Source organism: Lycorma delicatula, chromosome 9 (genome assembly GCF_047948215.1).
Source record: "Lycorma delicatula isolate Av1 chromosome 9, ASM4794821v1, whole genome shotgun sequence".
Classification (NCBI taxonomy): domain Eukaryota; kingdom Metazoa; phylum Arthropoda; class Insecta; order Hemiptera; family Fulgoridae; genus Lycorma; species Lycorma delicatula.
Window position 1 is genome coordinate 2,671,921 of NC_134463.1, and position 7,010 is coordinate 2,678,930.

Consider the following 7,010-nt stretch of genomic DNA (forward strand, 5'->3'; position numbering starts at 1 on the left):
TTTTAATATCATATTTTTTATGTTGTACTCATGCCAGTTACATGTTGTTTCAGTATTTAAAAATATTTTTAAGTTTGTGAACAAAATAAATTAAATAATTTTCCTCATTTTTACTACAAATAAAAAATTAATTGATGAAATGTAAAAAACGTAATCTTGACATTACCTCATGTTTGTTTCTAAATCACTAAAAGTTTTGTATTTTGATTCTAATTACCGTATTTGCTTGAATCTAAGATTCACTTTATTCTCTTTTTTATATCAAAAATCCTTGAGCTTAGATTCGAACTTTATTTTTAATTAAAAAAAAGATTTATTATATATTTTTTTAAATCCTCTTATTTTTTTGTTTTCCAACTCTTTGAGTACAATTTAATATTAACATTAAAAAAAAAATAACTATTAAAAATAAAATCATACTCTCTCCAGAGTTAATATAACTTTTCATTGAAATTGGCAGTTTTAATTATTTTCTTAGTCAGATAATTTTTCAGAATGTTCTTGGGATCATTAGTGTAAGATAGAGACAACAATGAGACCTTTCACTTTGTTTAGAGGTTAACAACTCTTTAATTTTTAATAATGAGCTGGAAAATGACATTGCTTGTGGTAAACTTCAGTACGTATTTAGTCTATCTTATAACTTCGTTGTGTGTACTTACCTATTTTCATTTTTACTTCCTTGAACGAAGTAAAGGAAGTATTGTGATCGCAAAAAATTTCGGTTTTCAGATTTCAACGAAAATATCAATTTGACCATCCCTGAATCCATTTTGACTAGTTTCGGCGTGACGTCTGTATGTACGTACGTATGTATTTATGTACGTATGGATCTCGCATAACTCAAAAACTATTAGCCGTAGTATGTTGAAATTTTGGATTTAGGACTGTTGTAACATCTAGTTGTGCAGCTCCCTTTTTGATTGCAATCGACTGAACCAAAAGTGTCCAAAAAAGCTCAAAATCCAAAAATTTTAATTAATAAAATATTTGAATCTTAAAAGGGGAAGGTTTTGTTAATCAGCAACTCACGAAGATATGAATAATACTGATCTAGTAATACGAGTAATAAATGGTCTTTTACTCTCATAATATTTATGTAAGATTGTTGAATTAATAATTGTTTAAATATTTGAAGTTAATAAAAACTAATATTTCAGCAATTGTGGAACTGTCCACTTTATTAAAGAATTGGAGGATCGTATCTCACTTTCAAATGAAATAAGTTTAAATCAAGTGCAGCAAAAAATGTGTATATAATTTAATAGGGGTACAAGGAAGTCATGTGGTGTCCACATCAGGTTTGTTGTAACATCTAGTTGTGCACCCCCCCTTTTGATTTCAATTGACTGAACCAAAAGTGTCCAAAAAAGCCCAAAATCCCCCCAAAAATGGATTTTTGATTTTTTTTCTTAACTGCAGTAATAAGCCCTCACTGAGAGCTTTTGAACGATGTATTTTAAGTGGTACTTATTTTCATTGGTTCCAAAGTTCTCGCCAAATAAAATTTTAATTAATGACATATTTTGATCTTACAAAGGGGAAGGCACATCGGTTTGAACACGACCTCATTCCTTTTTTAACTTTTTTTTAATTTAAATACATTGTAAAAAATGTTTTACAATAAATAATAATTCAATAATAACAATAAAAAAATATATATTACAACAAATCAGAAGTTGTTAGTGAAATAAAATTTTGTGTATTTTTCAAATGTATATGTAATTTAATAGGCGTACAAGGAAGTCATGTGGTGTCCACATCAGAATTTTTAATAAATTAAAGAAAAAAACTTGTGACTTAGTGATAACCCCGGGCGGTACGATCAGCCAACTTCAACCACTCGATGTCCGTATTTTAAAGCCTTTCAAATACCACGTAAGAAAAAAAAAATACGAAAACTGGTTACATTCAGCAAACTACCCTCTAACTGCTTCCGGGAAAATAAAAAAAAGGTAAGTTCTTCAACAGTAGCAAAATGGGTTTCTATCGCCTGTAATAAAATCCTGAATGAATTAATATCTCACTCCTTTTAAAAATGCAGCAATATAAAAGCCATGGATGGAACAAAAGACGATCTAATAAGGGATAATGATGTTGAAACTGCTTCTAAAATAATAATAATCATACTGAAATTAAGTTTATCTGATGTAAATTAATCACATATGTAGGTACATCTATATATACGTAATTTAAATTGAATAAATATTAATTTAAATTACCTATATTGAATATTTTTATGTATTGCGACTTTATATTATTTAAATTTTATTTTTATCAGGAATTAGCTTATCAAATTATCTATTTTTTATACGATCCTTTAAAGTAATTCTTTTTGTGTTTAAATTCTTTGTAAATGTATCTTATTATTATTCTTATTTTTATTTATCAACTTTTTTATCAAAAACGTTTTGAAAATTTATTGCGCGGCTTAGATTCGAGCAAATACGGTATATTACTTTAAAACATTCATAAACGTGTTACTTACTCAAAAATTAGTATGTAAATTTTATAACAAATATTTCATTTTAATAAATTATTATAAATAATATGATACGATTAGTGTGTTTTATAATATCCAAAGACAAAATTAAATTACTTAATATTGAATTACATTCGTACTTCAGGTAAATTCTCCAATTTGACTCTTGTAATAGTTAACTTAATCGCTTCTCATCGGAGATCAGGTTTGTTCACGGTAACTAAGTGAATGAGTAAAGGGGTTTGTAAGGTGTGGAAGAGACACTCGTGTGATAAGATGGGGAAGTAAAGGAGTAGATGTGATGAGCGAGTGAGAGAGAATTAGGCGGATAAGCGCTTTATCTTAGAGTTAGTGGTTAATAGGGAAAACAGAGAGAACGAGGGTACGAGTGAGAAAGAGAAAGACAGAGATATTTTAAATGAAGGAGAAGGTTCTAGGGATGAATCATAGCTGTCAGCACGGAATTCTCCAATTAGTATTCATACAGACTTCCTTCTCCATCGAAACTCAAAACCCGCTCGCACTTTTTCATAAAAATTACAGCAGCCACAACAACAAAAACAACAGCAGTTATAAAAACTTTTCGGATTTTAAATATCCAACCGAGTTATTCTAAGCTTATTAGGCTTACTACTTTTTTTCTTTCCTTAGACCTAGTCTTTTTTTGTTTAATTTTTTTAATATATATAACATAATACAGGATTCATATTACAGCACTTGAACTCCATAAAATCTTTAAAAAGACTTTAAAAAATAGCACAACAAAATATTATGGATCGCGTTATTTTAACGAAGCTAGAACTAAAAATATTTGTTTTAAAACAATATTTTTATGTAAATCGTATACAGATTTTTAAATTAAATATAAAATACTGACCTAGTATTTAATAAAATGAGTTTTTTTTTATTTATAAAACACAGTCCAGAAAAAAGTTGATCTATATAAACATATAAAATTTTACAAAGATACAGAATACCGTTGTAAAGCAAAAAAGCATTTCACCTTTCACATACATTGCAAACAACGAGTAGAATTATAGTCCAAATGAGATAATAATTGGGTGCAAGTGCTGTATCCACACGATTTGGAACATTGAGAATGGGAAAGAAAGTGAAGCAGTAGTGTGAATTATAATTCTTGTTGAAAACATTGAATACAATTCAACTCACCGTTATTAGAATGCTGTGTAATCCAAAGACTATATCTAGTCGAGTGATAAACATACATCGGCGTAGTAAACCCTACACCCCTATTACCAACAGGAAGTCTTAGATAATTTATATTATACTGTTATACTTCATACAATTATTAATTTTTTTGTGTTACTATTGTATCCGATGTAAACAGAACCGTAGTACGATAGTTAATTAATTACTACACTCCTACTACTGCGCTAACCCTCGAGCTTATAAGTTTATTAATAGGTATATTTATTTCACCTACCGCCAAAACGGAACGTTACATATAAGTCGGATTATAAATTATTTTAGCGGATTTTCAAAGAATTTTGAAATCGCTACTGCGCCCGGTTATACACATACATGTAAGATGTTTTCGTCCGCTCAACGGGACGAAAATCTTAACCGATTTTCACGAAACTTGATAAAATGATGTAAACTTATTGGAAATAGAGCCCTATTAATTTTCAAACAAATCGGTTTAAAAAAAACCGGAGTCAGACCTAAAAAAATTGGGTTTCTGGGTACATTTTCAAGGTTAATTAAAACCGGAAATCCGCCTTTCTGATGTACTTACTGCAACAAAATTTATTAAAGTTACATCTACCACGTTATCGTTGATTTTTTGTAAATTGTCTTGGCTCTACTCGGGAATCAAACCTGGAATATTCGGTATAATAAGCAAGCACATTACTGCGTGCACCACTGAGGCGGTGGTTTTTGTTCTAATTATTATTACCAAAAAATATGTTTCGAATTAAATTCTATTTGTTAATATTTCAATCATAAACATTACACAAAGTAGCTTAAATATTTTTAAAAAAAGTGGTTGGTCTATCGTATCGAAATGTCAAAAAAACCTAATAGAAAGTTCATAATTTTACAAAGTTGTAACCCGATTTTAATTCAGTATCTTTAAACGAATTACGAGTTGTATCTTAAAATGTCGTGTAATAATAATAAATAAAACCAACTGCCGGTCGTATCGAAATCTTAAAAACCGGAATCTTTGTTGTAAATATTTCAGTAAAGGAATTTTTTATACAGTGTCCCACAAAGAAACGGAGAAACATTCAGGACCCGTTCTACTCGCAAAAATAATGAAAAAAGGTCATATAAATATAAGTCTGGAAAGCTTATTTTAATGAGCGACTCTTCATTAGTATTAAATGTTTTTGGTGTACTACCGTCTTCTTATCGGCCCAAATGAAGAAATCTAGCGGCGTTAAGTCAGGTGATCGTTGTGGCCAATCGATTGGTCCACCACGTCCAATCCGGTTCAAGAAATTAGCGTTCAAGTGATTTCTAGCGTCTAAAGAAAAATGTGGCGTTGCACCATCGGGATGGAAAATCATTTTCAATCTATTTTGTAAAAGATACATCTTCCAAATAGCCGGAAAATTGTTTTTAGAGAAACGAACGAATGTATCTTCTGTAAGGTTTTCATTGAAAAGAACGATCCCAGAATTTTAACGTAAATAATGCCACAGCAAACATTAATGTGAAATATATGCTGGAAACTGGTTTCCATGGAACCATGCGGTTTTTCTTCGATTCATAAATGACTATTTTTAGAATTGAAGACTACGTTTCTCGTAAAAGTGGTTTCATCAGTAAATAAAATTGAATTTACCGTATCAGCTTTGTCTAGAAACCAATGACAAGTTTTACCGTTGGGGGTAATCTGTTGCAGGCGCAAATTTTGAATCTTCTGCAGGCGGAAAGGATAAAGATTTTCTTTCCGTAGGTTGCGCCACTCTTTGTTTTCTGACAAACCAGTGAGACATGTAATTCGCATTGTATTAGTGCCTGAGCTACAGACCCACGGGGTCGGTCTAGTGGTGAACGCGTCTTCCCAAATCAGCTGATTTGGAAGTCGAGAGTTCCAGCGTTCAAGTCCTAGTAAAGGCAATGCCTGGGCTACGCTGGATGTATTCTCAATCACATGATGATTTACTTGGCATTCAACGGAAACGAACTCGTAGGAAATGTTCTTTTAGTTCGTAATTACTGACACACCGAAGAGTATTTAAAAAGAATGATTATTAAATACAAAAATAATAATACGATTTTCTATCTATTTTTCATCTGTTTTACTTCAATGTTAAATTCAACCGATGTTTAAAAGGTCTTATTTATTTCTTATTGGCCGTATTTACATTAATTTTCTTAAAATTAATTTCTCTACAAGTTTTTTTTTTCTAAAACATCCGAATTTATTAATCATTTAACAAATATATTGTACTACAAACCTAAAAAAATTTGTTTTTTGAACCGAATTTTGTGTTTTAAATCAGATATCTTAAAAACTACTGGAGTTACAGGTATGGGACTTAATGTATCCTATTCCCCAGCTCATATTACATAAGAAACCACCAACGTTACTTCTTAATTTCGGTCTCAAAAATTACTTTAGGGCTTCTTTTTATTAGAAAAGCTAAAATCCTGGCGAAATCTTTCGCTAGCCGTAACTCGAAAAAACCGTTTCCAGATTTATGTTTATTTATATTAACTTTTTTCATTATTTTCTTTAGTAGAACATGTCCTGAAAGTTTCTCAGTTTCTTCGTAGGACACTCTATTTATTTAATTAATCAGATGTTTATTTTACAAATATTGTACAACTAAATTAAAGGCTTTTGAGAAATTCAATGTTACCAGATTTTATTTTTTTAATCCAACAATAATATATTAAAATGTTTTGAAAAAATGGTTCTTTTATCCGAGAGTTATGTATGCAATACATAATGCAAATTACTATAATTTGAAATTAATGTTAGTTGTGATAACTAATTATAGATAGATAACTGTTATAATAGTTATAGATAAATAGATCAGTACCTACGTACAGAATTAACATATTCAAATAAAAATGTTGAGATAAAAATACCTGAATACTAGAATTTTCTTTTCGATTGTGACAAAACTCGTTGTTAAAAAATATTAAATTATGCTATATTGACACTACAGGAAGTAGGTTAGGTTTTTGCCGTTAATACTGTGTAGCTTGAAGAATGCTAATGAATTCAATTGACTATTTTATCAGTAGACAACCGTATGCAACACTTATTAGGTTAGTTCTTCATTTCCAGATTTGAAATATATTTCCTGTGCCGCGATATATCACACGTAGAAATTACAGTAGCGGTCGAAATAGCGGTAGAAAATTCTTCGCATCTAAAATTAGATTTCCGGATTCCTTGACTTATTATATTATTTGGTTGTAATATACATCTATTTAATTCATATACGTTTTACCCTAGTTCGTTGGTAGAATATAAATTAAACATCAGTTACGCATAATTATTATTATTAATAACCTGATAAGAATACGTCTATTGTATTAAATT